Raw genomic sequence first — 21,546 nt, forward strand, 5'->3', positions numbered from 1 at the left:
AGCCCGGAGCGGGGGTGCACACGCGGGCGACAGAAGCCCCTGGGGCGTGGTCCCAGGTCTACCTTTCTTTGACAGAGTAAACTATGAGTGAGGAGAACAAGAGAACTTAACCAAGAATTTTTTTGAGATGGAAAACCAAGAATATCTGAGCTTTTGGCTTGATTCCTGGCCTAGGGAAAAAACCAACATTCTCACAACTTAAAATGTAGGCAAATATCTCTCCAGACACCAATACAAACAAGAACATAACAGAAAAGCTCCAAGCTTGCGGACCAGAGTTCATGGAAAAGCGAAAAAATGTATAAATCAATGTGATATTTTTCACCCATATCTCCTTAATTTCAGGAGGCTCTGAGGCATAATATCTTTACTTTGCAAGAATCAAAGATATGAATAAGCTGTTATGAGTGCCTTGGGACATCACATGATTTTAAATTCTCGTTTCAACTTCCAACCAAGCACGAAGCAGCTTGTCACTGGTTCTTTTCCTAAATTGTACCCATCCCTACAATGTGATGCTTTCAATAAATTCTGCTTAATGTTCATCTTTTGCTGACAAGAGCCATGTAACCTTAAATTCATCATCAGTGAGAGCTTTTAATTAGTGGTTAAAAAATTACTGCAACTGTATCAACTGTAGGACGACTCAACACATGATCTAGATGAGCCCCTGAGTGAGACCTCACCAAATACCGAGACTCAAAAGACTCTCAAAGCTTAAAAAGGAAGGTTAAAAAGAAAATTGAGCTCTCGGGCACTTTATCACTTCTAGGTAATTAGAGACCCTCAAGTAGCCTTCACACATCTTAAATGGAGGTTTAATTCTGAGCTGAGAATACAATTTAATTTGTGTAATTTAACCGGGTGGTTAAAGATGAACTGCTACAAGCAAATGCCCCAGTAGGCAAAGGGGAGTTGAGATTCTGCCCTCATGATGGTCGAGCACTATTCTCTCATACCTGGATTTGAAGAGTAGACTCAAATGCAACTCCCAGATACACATGGAGGGCTCTCTATGTACAAGCCATGAAACAAGGACTTTAGCAGGTTAAAAAATATACATATATATATATATATTATATATACACACATAGGAGTAAAGGATAGGTCTCATCTCGGGGGTGTGGTTCGGTTTGTGAGCAGATGGGAGGCAGATAATCAATGATGGTTGGAGTGTAGTGGGGAAATCGGACACGATATCCAATTGCTGTGGCACTGAAATGATTGCTGCTTTTTATTTGTTTGGTGGGGTGTCTTAAGGGCCATCAGCATCTTAGGAAATTTTCAGAAGGAAATGTCCCTGGATGTTTTTTGCACTTGAAAAATTGGCTCCAGATATAAAACAGAAAAGGAGGGAAATAGCAGAGACAGATATGAGCAAAAGAGAGTCATAAGGAACCTGTTTTTTTCCTCTTCATCTTGAGAAGGCAGTCCTTGTGCTCTGCATGGGGGACACCACAGAATTCAGGAACCTGTGCCTTTGCACGGCTCTGCCGAGACTGGCATTTTTCACACTTTCCATACTCATCGCCCCAGTAACAGATTCTGAATTCAATTTTTTTTCATCACAAGAATATATTTAGTTCTGAATAACAGATTTTTAATAATAGGGGGAAAGTCTAGATGGTAGGTTACCTGGTCAGGCACAATACCGATAAATAAAAATGACATTTTAAAGTTAGAAACTCATACCAAAGAGGCTCAGAGAGTAATTTTCCCTGTGGTCTGAAAACTTCTTGATCTGCAAATAAAATAAATACACTTCATTGTGATTGTCTCCAGATGTAAGTGAACAAGTGTGGCCTAACCTCGAAGCTGAAGCCATTTATATATGTGAAGTAGATCACTTTGGCCCTTGTAACTGAGGAATATTCCAGAGAGTTTTGGTGAGAAGCTATGGCAGGCCCACCCACAAAGACAGCTTTTCTCAGCACCGCAATTCTTCTCACGATGAGCCTGGGCTTTCCTGGAGGAGCAGCCGCACTCTGATTAAACAGGGTGAGTGCCCCAGAGGGACTGGGGCACTGACATGGAACTCAGCTCTCCAAGCTGAAGCAAAGTTATTTTCTACGGGCCTTCTTTCCCGAGAGGACAGTCTGCGGCTGGGCAGACAGGACATTTCCCTCCTTGGCTTCTCCAAAGCCTGCCTGGCTTGCCACAGAAAAGCCAGTGGCCACTGTAGGGAATGGTCAGCCTCCGCCGCCTCTGCTCAGCCATTCCCGTCCGGTCCAAGCTCACTCAGCTTGGCCCCCAGGGCCCTTCAGGGCTTGTCTGCTCCTGGCCTCCACTCCTCCTGCACTGGCCCTGCTGTGTGAGCTGCAGCAACAGAGGTCACGTGCCCCTCTGTGGACATCCTGCACTTCCTCCCACCTCCGGCCCCTTGGGATTCTGTGGCTACCCAGGAAGCTGTCCCCAGAAATACCCTGGGAACCCCGCTCTTTCCGCTGCCTCCTGACCTGCTCCATCATCACCTTGGGGAGGTCCCCAGGACCATCCTGTTGATTACAGCAACCACCCACCCCCGTCCGTGCCCTGCCACCTCACCTCCTGCCTGACACTACCACCATTTGATAAATTACAATTTTTGTTTCTTCACTGTCTTACCGCCAGTCTGAGCTCCATGAAGGCAGGGGTGCCTCTTTCTGCTCTGTGTGGGCTCTCCAGGGGCTGACACAGTAGAGCTCAGTAAATCTTGTGGGCTGAAGAATCCCTCCTCCTTTCTAAAGAAGGTGACCAGTTTCAGATGCCCTTTAAGAAGGGTGGATTTGAATTCAACTCAAAGGCATAACCAGTATCTTCAATTCTTCCATTACAAGTTCTTCTGTAACTTAAACCTTTCCAAGCTGTCTTCCAGCATGGGGGAAGCAAGGATATTAGAAAGAAAGAAAGAAAGAAAAGCTTCCCCCCACCTTCCCCAAAGGACACTTCTAGTTTCTCATGTCCCCATCCGGGTTGAATACATAGAAGCCCTTCATGCTTGCACATTTTCTGCTATATGAAGGTGGCCAGCTGTGGGATAATGGGGGTGAAAACAAAGCCATTGCTAGGAAGAAGCAAAGTCATCCAGGAGGAAGAAGGCTTTGTGTAATTTTCTGCAAGAGAACACCTTGGAAATTTACAAAAGGTGTCAAGTTTACCACTGGTACTGAATCCAAAGACAAGACAATAGTGGACACAGATTTAATTCACAAGGATGTATTAAATGGTGATAGATACCATACACAGGACCGGGCTGTGAAATAGGAACAAAGGAGGGGCTCCTAATGGGGCAGGATGTGTGTGAGGGAAACCATGGATGACAGCTCACACCCCCAGCTGCCATTCGGTACCCATGTGTCTGGGAGTGAAACGCTGTCCCAGGTAATTTGTGTGACTGTCTCTGAAACATTGCCAAAGAAGTGGGGAGATTTCCCACTTCAGAGAACACCAAGGTTAGGAGAAGACCGGTTACCGGGTCTCTGGTGCAGACGATCTCCTCTGTCGCTTACGAAGGAGGCAGGGCAGGGAATCTGCTCTGCACGCCCTTCCCCTCCCTCACCCCCTCCTTCCCTCTCTCCGCACAGGCTGGTAAAGAAGGAAATGACCAGCATTCACCACTGGATTTCACTTCATCTCATTAGAATGTAACTTTCAAAGACTCCTCAATATAGTATCAGCCAGAGGAATAGACAGAGGATAAGGGTTGTCCCAGGCCACCAAGATTGTACCATCTAAGGGACAAGACATATGCACATGAAATGGGTAGCAAAAAGGGTCGGCATAGGATTAAGGGGGGTGGGAAAGGTGCTGCAGGGGATGGGCGTTCACACCAACCGCATTTCCAGCTGCAGCCACTGCTGCCGCTCCCGGCTTGCTCCTCTCCCAGCTTGGATGTGGCCCATCCATCAGCATGGAACTCATTTCTTAGCTTGTACACAGATGCCTCATTACATGCACTGCCTTGCACGTACAGGGTACTGAGAACTTCCCAGGAATGTCCCTGTGCAATGGGGGCAGAAACCCATGAAGTGGTGTTGGGGGCTGACTTGTGTCCCATCAGATTCATGTTGAAGCCTAACCCACCATGCGACCATTTGAAGACAACCTCTTTAAAGAGGTAATTGAAGTTAAATAATATCATTAGGGTGGCCCTAATCCAATATGACTGGTATCTTTTACACAGAGAGGAGATCACAGACACCTCGGAGAAAGCCATGTGAAGGCACAGCGGGAAGATGGTCATGTGGAGGCTGAGGAGAGAGGATTGGGAGGGGACCGACTCTGCACCATCTTGATCTCAGCCTTGCAGCCTCTAGACTGTAGCGAAACAGATTCCTGTTGGTGCAGCCCTCAGCCTGGTACTGAGTCACAGCAGCTGTGGCAAAATATCACAACCCAGAAGCCACTGTCATCCCCCTGTTCCAGTCAGGGATCCCGGGACCCAGGGAGGCCACGATCACACAGCTAGGAAACCGCAGAGGCAGGGCCTGAACCAGGGCGAAAGGGTCAAGCACAACCCTCTGCCACTTACGGCTCCACTTCTGTTCTATTCTTCACTCAGCAAAATGCTTGCAGGGCCCAGGAAGTGGAGGACATGCTCTGTAGACGCCTGAACACACATGCACTGTACCTGGTGCCCTGGAGCTCCTAGGCTTTTGGACAGACAACACCCATCAGCTCTAGGGCAGGTAGAAGCCTCAGGAGCAGCAGGGCAGGAGGCAGGGCAGGTCTCCTGGGCAGAAGGAGCAGCCACGCAGCCTTGCCAAGGTGCATGTACTTATGGACCTTGGGGAGGAATCACAGGCTGCTGGCAGCTGGGGATTGCCGTGTGGCAGACTGGCACAGACAGGAGTTGAAGCTGTAGAAGGCGGCCCACACAGTGTCAGATGGCGGAGATAGGCAGGACATGCTTTGATAGGGTTCAGTTCTCCTGATACAGAAATGTTTCAGGAAAATTTCAGATTATAAACATAGCTGTGTACCATCCCATTTCACATGCCTGTAAGGAGACAACCCTAGTGTAATAAACATGGCAGGTACTCAAAGTCCGTGCACATCCCATGATCGAATGCTGGAATACATGTAGTAAATATGATCCTAGGCACATAAACTTTGCTTGGCAGTGTATATAAGACTCTTGGTTATGTTAATTTTCTCCTGAATCACCTTTTTCTCGGGTAACTGAATAGCCTCTTAACCGACCTCCCTTCTCCCACCAGGAAACCACAGTGAATGCCTTAGAGATAATCTGATTTGTAAAACCTATGTGGGGAATAACATCCACACATGCTGTGTTCATGGACCTTGGACATTGTCCATGGAGAAGTGGCCCCAACAGCCTCTACTGCCTGACTTGCCCACATGGTCATCCTGCCCCTCACATGCACCTGAGCCACCTCCCCCAGGCCACTGGGATGGGGCCAGCTGGGCTGCTCACGCCCTCAGGGCCCTTGTTGGATGCTCTGTCCCGGCTCCCAACAGGATGCAACCCAAGGGCCATGTCCTTGAAGGAGCGCTCCTTGCCGCCCAGGCCAAAGGTGGCCCCTGCTCAGGGCCAGCACACGGGACCCGCACGTGTGCCTGGGGCCCAAGCTTAGAGGGGCCTGCACTCGGCTTAGCGCTCTGCTGTGGCCACCCTGAAATCCTTTACGGTTTTTGAACAAGGGCCTTATATACATATTTTTTACACCAGGCCCTAAAAAGCATGGAGCCAGTCTTCCCTTGCTCCTTGGTTGCTCCACTTCCCATCATCCCGTTTGGTTTCCCACCTGGCATTTCCCATTATTCAGAGTAATCCTTTTTGTTCATCTGTTTCCTGACCTTTCCCCTCTCTGAGACAGGAGCTCAGCAGCGCAGGAACCTCGCCAGCCTGGCTCACCGCTGTGTCTCCAGCACCGGGAGCAGCGCCAGACGCAGGGCGAGGGCTCCATAAGGTGCAGGGAGGCAGCCGTGGTGGCAGAGCATTAAAGTCACAGCTGGGAGGCCAAAATATGCAGAAAGGACTTGATGTAAACCGGGCATTCTGCCATGGCTTCAGGATCGGTTCCCCTACAGCGGTCACCCCACTGATGTGAGGTCCTGACTAATAAAATGTGCACAGGCCACACAGAGCCAACTCCCTCACATGCGAATCAGAGCAAAATTGAGACATGCCATTGCCCCTTCGTCCTTCCTAGTGGAAACCAGGGGTGTTCGGGGATCCCTCCTCCTGCCACCTGTGCTCATCCAGGCAGCAACCTCAGTCCTGCTCCAGGGGCGGGCCGGGCTGGCTTGGCCCCTGCAGTATTCATGGGGAACACTGGGACAAAGGCCAGCTCACCAGGGGACCCCTGGGCACGCCCTTCCCAGCCGCCCTCCGGAGGAGCTCCTGAGCTCCTCTCTCCTCCCCCTCTGGGCCTGGCCACGAATGGGCTTGAGAACTATGAGGTCTTAGCTCACCCCTAGCCAGAGAATGACGCCTCCAGTCCAAGGAAGGCAGCCCCAGGAGCTGTGTCTATGGAAGCTGGAGCCCTTGGCCAAGCAAACGTGCTTGGGGTGGCCAGCCAGCTTCTGTTTAAGCCCATCTGGCTTCTCTGTTACTTGGAGTGGCAGCATTCTAACAGATACATAAGGGTCATTAATCTACCAAAAGAGAGAGAGCATCAAAGAGACACATCTTAATTTGGGTTTGTCATATATCTTCTATTATGTTCAGTAATATATTTATTTAAAAATAAATATTTTGTTTTTCAAGTATTTCACTATATTTATGTCTGAAAACAGAAAATTTAACTCTCTTCCATCATGTTTGCATCAAGAACAGACTCAGATCTCTGGATCTTTCTCAAGACAGTGGCGCCAACGAGGGTGAGATGACATGATTTGTGATGCGGGTCACAGTCCATGCTCCATTGCCTCCCCATGGGGAACTGGGACAGCGTCACACCTCCCTGCACCTCCATGGCTCCAGCCATATGATGGGACTGATAGTAGTGATGTGGATTCCACAGTTTATTATGAGGATCGGTAAACTGCTGCACGACTGCTCAGCCAGTGCCTGGTAAGTGCTGAAAGGTCCCACCTAATCACTATGACTGGTCTTGTCACTGTTGCTATTAACCAAAGAGGAAAAAGGGAGAAGGGTGAAATGCTGGTCTCTACTCAGGGGATACAATAATCTCCTTGGGGAGACACGTAGGAGTTGTTTACAGAAAGATACAAGACACAAGTAACAAATTGCAAATGCCAAGGGGTTTAAGAGGAAACATCTCCAAAGGGCTAAGGCAGAAAGACTTTCTGGTGAAGAGGGATAAGAATCTCCTGGGACAAGGGGCCTTGATCAGAAGGATGGGGCCTGTACCTGGGATGAGGGGGTGTGCACAGAGCGGGACTTGCACGCGGAGGAGGGTCTGTAACTGGGAGGAGGGGCCTGGACCAGGGAGGAGGGGTTTGGACCAGGAGGAGGGGCCGGGACTTGGAGGAGGGGCCAGGACAGGAGGAGGGGCCGGGACTGGGAGGAGGGGCCTGGACCCAGGAGGAGGGGTCTGGACCTGGGAGGAGGGACCTGGACCTGGGAGGACGGACCTGAGGTTTACCGCAGGTGCAGTGCAGTAGGGAAACCAGTAGAGAGGCACCGAGCCTTACGGTTCAGTGGCGGGTGGGGTTTTTGGGGGGTGGAGGTCCTCAGCACAAGAGATTTAACAAAGTAAAGTAAGATGCCCCCAAAGGCAGGTAGGACTATTTAGTTTATGAGGCGTTCGGCCTTTTAACTATCCAGAGGGCAGGTCTTAACATTCTCTGAACAAAGCAGGGACAAAAAAATAAAAGTTCTCAGAAAAATAAGTGTAATTTTGAGACAGGTAAATAAATAAGAATGAGGAATAGAATCCTGAAGACAAAAAACTGTGGAAGCGGTGTTTTCAATGTCTGGGTTTGAGGGGATGAGTGTAGCCCGACTGGGGCTTTAATACAGGGAGGAGGAGGAGACCACCTCCAGCTTCTCGCCCCCTTCCCTGATTAACTTCACACAAACACCTAGTATTGCACAATGTGGGGATCAGAGGAAAACAAAAATGGGGGAGATGTTTGGTCATGTCGGTCTTTAAAAGGGAGAGTGTGTCCCGAGCTCGTCCAACCACAAGAGGGCGCGCCAGGGTCCGGGAGCAGAGCAGGGGGCGCCCCGCTGGCCTGAACATGCGCAGGTGCCTGGGCGGCCCGCCTGAAGGGGGCCCCGTGTCCTTACCAGCTGCGGACGGCCTCTGGCAGCTACCTGTGCCCTGTGGCATCCGCACCATCACCGGATCTTATCAAGCCTGCGCACTCCCAGACTCAGGAGCAGCAAGTGGGGCCTCAGACTGAGCGGACCGTCGGTGCTCAGGCGAGCAGGAAGGCCCCCCGGCTGTGATGCTGTCCTCCCGCCAGCAGCACTCAGCGAGGCGGGTGCTTCCCAGGCTCCTTGGTACAAAGAAGCCAGAACCCCATTTCCCGACATGGTCAACCAGGAGAGCTCCAGGTGACCCGAGATTAAAAACAGGATTTTGCAGCCCAGTGCTGGGACCGACTGGCCGATGACACAGGAGCCCTGGGAGGGCTGGACCCGTACCAGGCGTCCGTCCTTGCCCTCTGCCGCCCTCGGGAAGGGGAGGAGAGGTGAGGTTTACAGGGCATCCTGCCAGGAAAGGGCTGGGAGGGGAAGGGTGGAGAAATCGTTTTCCTGTGAGTCAAGGGACAACAGCTGTCACCACAAGGGGAGAAGAGGTGGAAAACGGGCTCCTACCCTTCACTAGAGCCGTGGCAGCTGAGTCAAAACAAGCAGTCAGAAACATGAGGCCCTTAAAATACAGTAATTCATGCTGCATCAAAGCAGTGATTAACACAGCTTCCTGGCTGTGTCTTTCTGCTTATTTATGGTACATTACACATCTCGATGCTATTTTCATAAGGTGTTTCAGCTGTCATGGTCCCGCATTGGGGAGACAAAAGTGCTGAGAAGTGCTACAATTATCAGGCACCACCCGCCCCCCATGATAACAACCTCCCAAAAGGAGAAGTGAGAGAGGAAGTGCTCCAAAGGCCCCCTCCAGGCAGCCTGCAGGAAGACACCCTCTGGGAGGAGACCAGAGGCGCAGGGGAGAGCAGTCCAGGGGCACCACGGCCAAGTTCACCTCGGCTAATTATGTGTAGGGGGAGGTCAACTTTGAAGTCTCCTCTGAGATCCTTCTTCTGTCAGGTCCCAAGGAGCGGTCCTGTGTTGGTGGGGACTGTTTTTGTAACTCTGGAGTTCATCAGCCCTTCCCCAAGAACTAGCTTTATTTTACATACCATTTAAGCCCGTGTCAGTGTCAGGGATGGGAGCATGGAGAAGCAAAATGGAAATGCCTCATTCCTCCGGCTGAGTTTCTTTGTTTCAACAAGGGTGAGAGAGAAGGAGGGTTACTTTAGGAACAGCGTCATCCCATCTCACACCAAAAAGACAAGCTGCATTTCTTCTGCAGATTCATTCAGGGACAGTTGCCTCCACATCTGACTTCTCTTTAAGTGTTCCCCTGGAAAAATAAAGTTTGGTTTATTTATGCTATGGGAAAAAAGACTTAATCTCAGCCTTCGGATGTACAGCAGGTGAGAGCCAGCAAAGCAGTGGGAATGGCAGAAGGGAAGACACAGGCGCTGGTGGGCCCCCAGATCCAGGGGAGGCTGGGGGGCCCCTCCTGCTGAAGTGGCATGGCCTTGTGACACGAGGGCACAGGATGCAAGAGGCTTGCTTCAGATGGATGAATTTTCAGTATGTCACCACACTGCTGAATTCAGTGTTGCAGTTTCTATTGGAAGCACCGATTCCCCTACCAATGTATTTAATTTTTATGAAATGTTGTAAATTGGCAAGCTTTGGGAACTACCAATGCCTGTCTTTTCCACCCAATAACTCATAGCCATTTTCTTGGTTTTATGTCTGAGACCACTGCCTGGTGGCCCTTCCCTGTGCTGGGACATCTTTAGGGCTCCTGGACTTATCTGAGGCCTGGTCACCCCACAAAAGTTTCCAAGGCCAGTGCCAACATTCTGCATGAACACCTGTCCTCTAGGAATTGGACTGAGCCTGAAATGCTTCTCATACAGGCCACTTAAAAGCCATCCCAAGATAACTCGGGTCACAGTTTAACCAGCCATCTACAAATAAAGTGCATCCCATGACTGCACCCTGAAGGCATCCGATTCTCTACAGCCTCTCATTTCCAGCAGTTGCATCAGCCGTGCACATACCCCACAAGCTGGCACATGGCAAGTAAGGTCTCAGAAGACGGCACTGGCTTCTTTTAAATTTCTGCAACCAAATTAGTTTGACTTTGCCAAAATCCTGAAGCATAAACATGCCTAAACAAAAGCTCATAAAAGTTTACTATTTGGAACGGCTGACATTTACTGTGTGTCAGGCCCTGTTCTAAGCAGTTCCCAGGTATCACCTCAGTGGAGCTTCACCAAGCCGGTCAGGTGGGTACATTGTGCAAGGGAGGATCCTGAGGGACAGTCGTCCAGTAATTTGCTGAAGCCCAGGTGGCCAGTAAGCCACATGCTGAGGTCAGACAGAGGGTACCAGGCTCATGGGCACCAGTGCCCTGCTCTGGCCGCTCTCCCCATCCATTTCACCTGCAAAGGCCTAGAAGCTGGTCCTGTGACTGAAAGCTTGTCCCTATTGCTTGGATAAGACAGACAGAATTCAAGAGAAAAAGTATAAATAAGGCATTCCTGACTGTCAGCACAACCAAGGAACTCAGGAGCCCTGATTGCCCTTGTCCCCATTTGGGACTGTGGCTGCTGCTGATCTGTTTCCGGGGTGGAGGTGAGGTGGTGCGTCTTACAGTTATTGAGGAATGTGGGTTAAAATTTGTTGAAACGACATCCAAGACATTGATGAGAGATTCAAAGCAAGATGTCAAAGAACACAGTGGGGAGAGTGCACGTGGGCCTGGTGCACAAGGTGGGTGCCCCTCTGCCTTCGACTGCCAGACATCCCAGCAGGCCACGGGACCCCACTGCAGTCTGGAAACCGAGAGACCACTGTAAGTTTGCTGACAGGAAATGTGACTTACAGGCGTGGGAGTAGTAGGCACTTTGTCCCTATTGGTCTGTGTTGTTGGGACAAAGGTGCCAGTGCCCTCTAGGGCATTCCTGGGGCCCTTGGAATGGGAGGAGACCCTGGAGAAAAGAGTTTGGGCTGGGACCTCTCCATTCACACTTCATGGAGTTAGGATGTAAAATTCGGAGGGTCCCCAAGAGCCACTAGGGGGAGCCGGGATTGTGGGCGTCCACATGTTCTTCAGATCACCAGACCCGAGAGAAGAAAGGAGCTGCCACTCAGCCAAGCCACACGTTCACACACTGGCATACCGCAGAGCCATCTCCCTGTCATCCCTATGTGGAGGGGAGGTCCCCGCTGAGGACCGGGCAGCTCCAGTCCCAGCAGCCGGCACAGAGCCCCAAGAGGCCAGCTCCGCAGGGAACCTGGGCCGCTGGGTCCCTGGGAGGGCGGAGGTGGGCTCCCGGGTGGCACAGCGAGGTGGTGCCCACGGAGTGACTGTGGGCTCAGTGACTGCCACAGCTGGTTGCTCAGGGCTCTGGGGTCCCCCCAGGAGGGCAGTGGCTCCTACCCAAGGAGTCCGTCACTCTGCTCCTTCCAGAAGAGCCGCGCCTGCGGGCCCAGCAGCACAGACAGTCAGCACAGGAAGGACCACAGAGGCCGCAGGCTTCAGCCTGTCTGGCTCCTCTCCTCCAATCGCGTGTCCTCTGTGGGGAGTGCGGACGCCATCCCCTGAGCCTTACTCACCCACTAGACTCACCTCTTTAGTCACAAAGCTGAATGTAAACCAAAAGCTGTACCCAGGCCCCAAGCGAGTCACAGACTTCTGCCTGCCAGGAGCTGAAGGACAATGTGACAGAAACCCTCTAAAAGAAAGACACAAACTTTATGTGTCCTTGACAGATAGCACCATTTCCAGAGCAGGCAGATTCTCCCCTCGCAGATTTAGGAGACCAAAGAGGACCCAAGCCCCTGATAATACGTCAGTGGGGAATGTCTCTGCACCCCTCAGCATTGTCCTAGTGATACATAGGTGCATGTAACACCCCAAAGGCAGAAGTCTAGCAGCCAGAGAAATCCATGTTCTAAATATGGGTCTCTGCATGTGTGTGGATTAGCCCAGGCACACAACAGAAAAACAAGCTGGTTGTCCGTCCCTTCCCCACCCTCAGCAGGAATTTGGCTCGAGATGAAGGTCCGAGCATTTAGTAATAACATTTTCAGTGTCCAACTGAGTTCAGCCAAGGGAGATAAACACGCTGGCTACTGAACCCAGTTTTGCCATAGGTTGGCATGGCCACTGGATCGACCTCCTGGTGCCTTGGGGTCCTACTCTACAAAAGATGACCCATATTTTCAACCAAACAGCTTCAGTGCATAAGTATTTGATGGACACAGTGTTAATGATTCATAAGGTTACCCTCTTTCACAGTTGGTGCCGTTTTAGTTCTGAGCATGCTTCTAGCCAATTATGTGGAAATTAAATACTCTTTAAAGGGGAAGGAAGGATGTACGCACAGAAGACATCCAGTTTCCCAGACTAGGCCACTGGGGGCCCTGGTGCATCTAAGGAGGCAGGCATGATGTTCGTTCAGGAGATGTGCTGGACCCTGGTTCCTGATGACTGTCCCAGCTGCAGTATGATGGTGTGGTTACCATCATGGCCTCACTTAGGGTCGTGTTTTTTGCCTGCGGCTTCTGTCTTTCAGCGGTAGGGTTCGTTTAGGACCATGTGTCACCAGCACTGCTCAGGAACTGCATGCAACCCTAGGAGCAATGGCTCAGAAGGCAGGCAAAGAGAGGGGCTCTCACCTTGCTGAACTGCACATTCAGAAACACTAAGCACCACGTGACTGAGACAATTTGCCTAAAACTGCCCAGGACTGGGGTTTTTGACTAGGGTTAGGACAGAACAGACTCATAACCACTTGCCTCAGCAAAATCATTGTCTGGAAAAAGAAATTTCTAGAATTCCTATGCAATCCATAAATTCCGTAAGTAATCTCTACTTACTTAGAATCAACAGTCTTTACACTGGGGAGAAGACGTAGCAGACGGTACGAATTAGAGTCATGCCAGTTGCTGTAAAAAATAAGCCCCTAACTGACTGGCCTGTGGATCAGTCCAGGGCCTGTGTTCTGGGCCCATGGGCAGCTTTCAGGGACTCAGGGTCCTTCCCCACTGGGACCGGCTCTGTCCTTCAGTCTTCAGCATCCAGACAGCAGATGGAGATGGGAAGGGGGAAGAGGACTGGCTTCCTGGCTCCTGGGCACAGAGATGACAAGCATCATTCCTGCTTGCATCCCAGTGGCCAGAACCAGTCCCAAGACCCCAGCGATGAGCAAAGGAGGCTAAGAAATGGAATCCCCTACCGGGAGCATTTCTCAGTGACAATTCCTCATGGTGTGCAGGAGGGCTGACTCTGGATGGGAAGCAGGCTCTGCCCACGGGCCTCCAGCATGAAGCTGACCCCAGGCAGGGACCCTTCCAGCTGTGCACCTGACCACGCCATCTGTCAGTGTCTCCTGAGCCCTGCCAGGGACGACGAGCTCCTTACTTTGTGAGGCAATCTATTTAATTTTTTGGATTGGACTAATTGTAAGCAAGGTCTTATGTTGAATTACGATATTTTGTCATGCAATTTGCATCTGTTGATCTTAGTTCTACCTTCTAGAATCATACAGAATAAGTCTACTTCATCTTCCACTTGACAGACCATCGGAAGATTGAAGATCCACCATGTCTCCCTGAAGTGATTAATTTCCTGGGCATCCCCAGCTTATTGATTTTCATTCCATTTATTATACTGGTCATCCGTCTTGGTATATACTCATAGGACTGTTCTCGGCCTTCCTAAGATGTTTAGCTTAGAAATGAAAATTGCTCATCAGCAGAGCAGAAGGAAGTAAAATGAGCCTATACAAAAAAGACCCTGGACATCTTATTCTGAAAGCTGTTACTCTGGAAAGCATTCTTGGGGTACCCTTCCCACTCTCATCAGCTGAACGGCGAAGAGAAATGACGGTAGCACAGAGCTCCTGGTCATGAGTCTCGGGAGACCAGAAGCCTGGCTGTTCAGGAGCTGTCCCTTCTGCAGTATTCTTACACTGTGAGACAGTTGCACTCTGAGGGCTTGTTTCAGTTCAATGCTTTTTAGAGCTTAAAAAGAAATGGCTGAACTAAAATGATAATAAAGAGAGCTCAAGATAATACAGTCTTTTATGTGAACCTTATATCACATAAACCACGCTTTAGAGCAATCCTGGAGGTGAGCGTAAATTAGACACACAATCTTTTATTTTTAAAAAAATTAATAAAGTTTAGATTAAATATTAAAGGGAAAAGCTACAGTCCATTCCTCCTCAATGGAGGCTGAGAAAAATGAGGTTTGTTACTCTTTCTCTCTTGAGGTTGGCCTGGTAATATAGTCTCTATAAAAATATTTTAAAAGTTTCAGAAGATATTTTTAAATTGATTTTTACAATTAGAACTTGCAAACCATGAGAGAATATTTTATACCGATTGTACCATTTTGTAAAAAATGATCCAGGAAAGCAATTTGTCTCTATTATATTTTATTTTGCTCTATTTTGATGGGAGAAAGGAAGGGTGAAATTGTAAGCAACCTTTTAATACAGTTTCGAAATGTAACAGGAAAGGGCACTAATATTGTAATTACTAGTTTTCTTTTATCAGCCACCGTTCTCTTTGTTGCTTCTGCTATTTAAAGTTACTGTTCACGTACTGTGGCTAATTCTCTTTGTTAAATTTCACAGTGAATGCAGCTTCCTGAATTTTGTTATTGCAGACCTATGGATGTACGCTTCTCAGATAAAGGAAAAACTAGGTGCATCCATCTGTGGGCAAATTAAAAATGAGTTTAACCCCTGGGCTTCCATGGCTCTGTCCCCTCAGGCAACAATGTGCCCCATGCTTTTGACTGACAGAATTAAAAACTGTAGCCACATACACATTTTATATTTTAATAGTTTTGGATGGAGAATCAAAGCAATGTCTTTGATATGACCCTGTATTTTACAAAGAGGAGACATGGGGGCAGAGGCTGGTATAGAGGATTATGGAGTTTGGAGAACAAGGGGAAATGGTAAAAGACTTGACTTTGGAAGAAAATAAGTCGGTTTCCATTATTCAAGGCATACTTCCCCGACAAGTTATTAGGTTATTGGCAACTGGTTTGGAGTCGGATAGAGTGGTTCTATCAGCTCCTTGAGGAGAGACTCAAGTAGGGAGGGAAGTGGGGCTGGGAGCCGAGGCAGTCTGGGTGGGGAAGAAGCACAGGCCACGGCAGGAATAGGGGGTCTCGCCTGAGTCCCCTTCCAGAACCCGCAGAAACTACAGGAGTAAGGGCTCTCTTTTTGGCAAGAAATAGTCTCCATTTCCTTCCTTCCAACAGAACTACCACTAATAGGAGTCTGTCCTTAGCGGAAAGAGCACACATTTTGTCTTCTCTTTTTTTATACCTCCTGGTATAATTTTGAATGAGAGAGAGGCTGAGAAATAATAGACATTTCTTTTTGTCCCTATCAACCTAATTTTGGAAAGATAGGAAAAGGTCAATCACACATAAGAATAGAGTCGGCTTTGTCACTGGAGAGTAAAACATTAATTTATTCATTCAGTGAATATTTGTGGAAGCCTGCCATGCACCGGCTCCCATCTAGGCCTGGGGTGGGGAGGGAACAAGTCAGAGAAGGTCCCAGCTTTTGAGGGGCAGGAGTCCTGCAAAGGGAAACTGTAGCAAACAAGAAAGCAAGTAGGAGCAGTACATAGAAAGGACAGGAAACAGGGCATTGAGAGATGAATTGTAAGATCATGTCTGAGTAGCTGGCCCGGGAGACCACAGTGATGTTTGACTGGCGTCTGGAGCCATGTGAAGGATCCAGCCGTGCAGGGAGCTGAGGAATCTGTGTTCCAGGCTGACGGAAGAGTACATAGAAAGGCTCCAGGCCGAGAAAGAGCTGCGGGTGTTGGAGGGACCCAGAGGGGCCGTGGGGCCAAGGAGAGCCTGGAAATGATGGCAAGGTGGCAGGGTCAGGTCAAGACTGCAGGCTTTGGATTTTACCCAGAATGCAGTGGTAAGTCATGGTGGCTCTATTCATCTATATAAGAATAGAGATGATTTTAAACATGACTCTCCTATAGGCTTCAATGCCCAGCTTCAACAGTGAACAATTCATACTGTCCTTATTTCACCCAAGCCTCCCCACCCCAAATGGATCTTAATGCATTTTGTTCATAAGTAATTCAGCATGTATCACACCTGAACATTGAAGAATTATTCCTGAAAAGCACCAAGTAAATATTATAAAATACTATGTCCATGTTTAAAAGTCATGTGTATGTATAATATTTTTATTTTAGTGTTTTGAATCAGGATCCAAGTAAGGATATTATATTGAATCACCTATGACAATTGGCTGATATTTCACTTAAGTCTCCATTAACTCATGGAGGGGTTTAAAGAAAGGGACTATCTTGACGTTTCACTTTTTAAAAAGTCTATTCTAGCTCCAGGTGGAGACAGGTACCAGGAGGGCAAATGGAAGAAGATGGGGCAGGTGGATGGCTGTCCCAGTAGTCAGGGGGAGACAGTGGGGGTCGGCACTGCTCTACCAATGGGATGGGAAGACTTTGGACAGACATCGGACTTGTTTATTTACATCTCATTTTATAACTAGAGCCTACTGGACTTAGTTTTTAGATAAAGTCAACTGAATTTGCAGCTTATGAATGCATATATAAACAACAGACATATGCATATGAATCAAATCTGTAAAATTAATGCACACACGGAAACATGTATGTTAGAAAATATGTATGTACCCAGCATACCTGGAATATAAGGAAAGGGAGTCTCAGATTCCCAAATATAATGCCTTTTGCTCATATCACTCCCACACTCCTTGAAATATGTTTAACCAAAGTGCCCCATTTTGATTTTCTAAGTTGATGACGTCACTTAAAATTCTTACAAATTATTTTAAAGTAACAGTGTAACAGTGCAACCTAGTAGAAATTAATTATCCTTCCCAGAGAGACAGAAAAGCACATGGGTTTAAAACTGAGTTCTGTGTCTGAAGAAGACCTGAAAGATTAGCTGGGAATAAACAAAAGACCAGAAAGTAAGTTCTGAGCAGCGTTTCACCTGCTGGACCTCAGGGTTTGGGGCCTGCGGTGCAGACGGCCTGCAGTTCCACGGAAGCCCCAGCCTCGTTGGCCCCAGCCTTCCGGAGCAGCCTGCGCCTGGTCTCTTCACTCTTAACTGTTCTGCGCCTGCTCTGGCCAACATCTTTTTCCTGGTTTCCTTTCATTTGCACCAAGGCCCAAACCTTCCTGTGGAGTTCTCAGTGTGACGCTGAGAAATACTACTCTCATCCTACTCTGTGTTGCTTTTACCTGCAGCCACTTTCTTTTATACCCAGGGCCACTGAATGGAGCATTTTGCCCCATCTGGGAGCTCCATTTACAAAGCCCCTTGGGTCACAACTCAAGCAGGTCACTGGTGAACCCCACGTCTTCATTTCATATTTGACTGTCACTTAGCGCTTTAGAAATGGGGAAAGGGAAATGGGAGGGGCAGAGGGAAAGCAAAAGAAAAGTGGCAGGGAAATGTCACAGACTTCTAGCATTACTGTCATCATTTAGCCTTAAACATCAGCCACATCCAAGGGGCTTTAGGGAGTGTGCGTAAACCTGCCAGCACTGGGTTATATTTATTCTAAATGTGCGTGTTGCTCTGCACCCTCAACGGCAGCATTGGAGTCCTCGTTTCCCAGCAGCTGTCCTTGCTCCTGGTGTTGTCTGGGCATGGACGTGGCTGAAGATAACAGGGTGTAACTGATAGGAGCTCACTCAGGGAATGTCCTCTGGCCCTGGCCGTTTTGTGCGCACTGAGATGCCTGCAGCTGCATCTCTGAAGTGACTTGCTGCACATCACCTTGGGTTGAACCCAGGATTAGCGCCATGCCCACAGATGCTGGATGAATTCACACTATCCATGTTCTAAGCTGTTTCGTAGTTTTTGAGGAGCTTCAAGGCTTTGTCTACATGATGCCAAACATCTAGATGAAAGTTGAAAAATGTGATTTAAATTCCCAGTGTTTGTGTTGTGAAGAAACAGTTCAGGGTTTCTTCTAGTTGAATAAGTGGAGAGAGGGAAAACCTCTACCTCGATTCAACTGGAGTGGCATCTTCCACGAGGAAGGCACTAAAAATGTACTGAGCTGAATCAAGCTGCTTCTAAGGGGACCCACTGTGCTCCCCAGGGTCCTAGGCGCTGTGTGGACCAATAGTTCAACAAGGGCTTTGTCCCCTATGGTTTTCTCTATAGTGTTGCCTCAAATGGCATGACCCTTTATGTATTTGGGAGGAATCTACCCTACTCTTAAAGCACCGTTATTTCCTATAGGAAAAGTAGGGTTATTAATAATTGCTATGTTGGATAATGAACACTTGACTGCACGCCAGCCGCTGTGCTAAGCTTTCAGTATGTTATCTCACTGAATCCCTGCAAGAGCCATTAAGGTATTACCACCATTCAATGTATGAGGCATTGGGAAGTTTAAATGACTTGCCCAAAGTCACTCATGCCACTCAACTGAGTTACAGAAGCATGACTCACACACAGCCAATATTCCTACATTGTACCAGCTTCTGGAAAAGTAGACCAACAGTAAGCCCAATAGTCCTGGTTTTATGTTTTTGTCACTAAAGCTGAGTGTATTTGAAACCTCTAAGCTGTGTGTGTGTGTGTGTGTGTGTGTGTGTGTGTGTGTGTGTGCGCGCGCGCGCTGGGTAATTATTGTTTGGTTGTTTGGCTGGGCTCATTTTCTTTTGTTCAGTGTCCAGCTGACACGCAAGAGAACATTTCCTCATTCCGGAGGGAAGCAGAAGCTCTGACAGAACCAGAGGATGGGTCCTGAGCAGCGTTTCCCGTTGGGGGAAACAGAAGGCGCTGCCGTGTCACGAGGAAGCCTGCCAGCAAGAGATTTCTGGAGTTGAAAGGGTGGAACTGTGGGGCACAGCGTGGAGCCCAGAGCTTAGAGCTTAGAAATGATAGGAAATGGATGCCTGAACTTCTGAGCTTCCCCTTCTTACAATCGTATCAACAGAGACTCTCGGCCATATTTGAATGGTTAAATTTTAGAAAAACCCACGCTGGCAAATGCTTCAGAGCTACACCAGGCGAGAGCAGAAGACCAGCTCTCAGTGCATCCACAGAGCCCTGGAAAAGAGGTGTGAGTGTGTCAAAGGCACTGCTGTTCCTGGACCGCGCGAGGGACATTCATTGAGAATTTTTTCTTTTTAATGAAATCATTGAGAGCAAGGGACCAGGTGTTAGTCTGGGTTCATAAAGCTAAATTTGTTTGGAAAAAGAAAGCAAGGTGGAGCAGAGTGACAGAGAACAACATGCAAATGAAGTGGTAAAGGAACATTTAAAAAGGATGTGGACAAGGGGAGATACCTTGCTGGGGAGAGAAGAAGCCAGGGCTGCATCTGAGCCTGCTCTGTTCTCACTTGCAGAGACTTGTGCAATCTTCTGGCTTTAATTTCCATTTATTTGCTCAGAGCTGTTAGTTTTTTGGGTGCAGTTTCAACTTTGTATATCTAAACACCTTCTAGAATTCTCCACCTAGAAATACCACCAGCATCTCAGACTGGGCAAGATTACAATGAAACTCTTGATCTCCTCTGCTCTTCTATCGTCCACCCCAGCATGTGGCCTCATCCTCGGTCCATTCCCTCCATGTGAGCCAGAGAGCCATCCTCAAGCCCTGCCTCTCCCACACGTCCACATCCAGTAAGGGATCAAGCACCGTCTTTTCTTCTTTTTATGTGACTCTAAAATCTGTCGCCATTCCCAGGCCCTCTATCAGAAAGTGCTGCTGAGTAATCTTATCTGGTGAATGGATGGACATGTGACCCAGATCAGACGATGACACTTGTGAACTCCAGCTCGGTGCATGGCAGGGTCACACTGTCTGGACCTCCTGAGGCTGTGGCCAAGTGACTCAGTTCCCACCTCCCTGCTTTGTAGGCCCTGACAAAGCCACTTTTGGAACAGATGAGAATATATTTCCTGATGTACTAAAAACCCACTGAGGCTCTGACTTTATCCCAACTATTGGAAGAACGCAAAATAGCAAACACGTGGGGTCTGCATTCATGTACATTTACATCATCCAGAATAATGTGTGGTTTTCTTCTGCTTCTGTAGGCCATACTTCCATTGTCTAATCCCCCTTTATATGGCCTGTCTCCATCAACTTCCAAGGGCCAAATTTCCATATTAGACACCCCAGGTCTCTTACTCAATTCTGTACTCTCTTCTTCAAGGAAAACCTATTGCCCACCTCACTGCTAATGCCCATTATCATCTGAAATAGGTGAGAGAACAAATAGGTTTATTTGGGAATATATATATATATGTGTGTGTGTGTGTATGATCGATATACTTATATCTATATATATGATTTCCTCTGGAATTAAGTAGAATTGAATATGCTACCCTTGTTCATGACTAGCATGGGCATTATTCATAACTCAGTTTCTATGTCTGGATTCAAAGACAGAAAGATAGACAACATAAGGAAAAGTCAGCTGAGCTATTTGAAAAATTAAAGAAAACTAGAAAGATATGAAATCTTGAAAACAGATGGAGAAAGGAGACAAAAAGAACATTGGTAACAAGAGGCCAAGCTCCAGGGGAAAAAAACGGACAAAGCAGACAGACAAGAGCTAGTATGACATTGCCTTTTGAGCACAAACCAGTTAATTTTAGTTCTTTTTTGCTTAACATGTCCTCCCACAAGAAATGCAAAAAAAAATATGTTTCTTGGTAGAGTTTGTAAACTTTAAAAAAATTTTCCATGCTATTCTGCAGCCCTTTTCCCCCTTGCTATAAAATTGATAGACAAAACATGTTTGTGCTGGTGTAAATATTAGAATGCTACACAATGATGTTCATTAGCCTTACAACAAAAATTACTAATAACAAAAATGCCAACATATTCGAATTAAGAGATTTGTACTGGTGTGATCTGGTGGCCTAGATGCTATTCTATACACCTCACTGAAAATTCAAAATAAAAATTATTTAGCTTTCTAAAAATCATTTAGTTAAGGGTTCAATGTACAAAGTCTGAAAAAAATTGATAAAGGTAAAGGTTTGACCTAGGGTCTGAGAATGCTTTTGCTGACACATAAGCCTGTCCTGTCCCCATGTCCCTGATGACACACCATGAACACCCATGTGCCATCTTCACATACTCTCCAGATAAAGCCTCAAAAGTAGAGGCTTTGATAGGCAGTTGAGGGAGTGCAATATAAAAGAATTCCCCCTAAGTATGGTCATTATTCATTGTTTTTCTTTTTCATAAAAGAGGAATGAATCACCTAATTCTTTTCATTCCAAGGGGAAGTCAAAGACTAACACTTCCTTAGTTTCAAACAATGATAATCTAAAATTCCATAGGGAGCTTGGAGAGCTGCTG

The sequence above is a fragment of the Manis pentadactyla genome, chromosome 12, assembly GCF_030020395.1.
Source record: "Manis pentadactyla isolate mManPen7 chromosome 12, mManPen7.hap1, whole genome shotgun sequence".
Lineage (NCBI taxonomy): Eukaryota > Metazoa > Chordata > Mammalia > Pholidota > Manidae > Manis > Manis pentadactyla.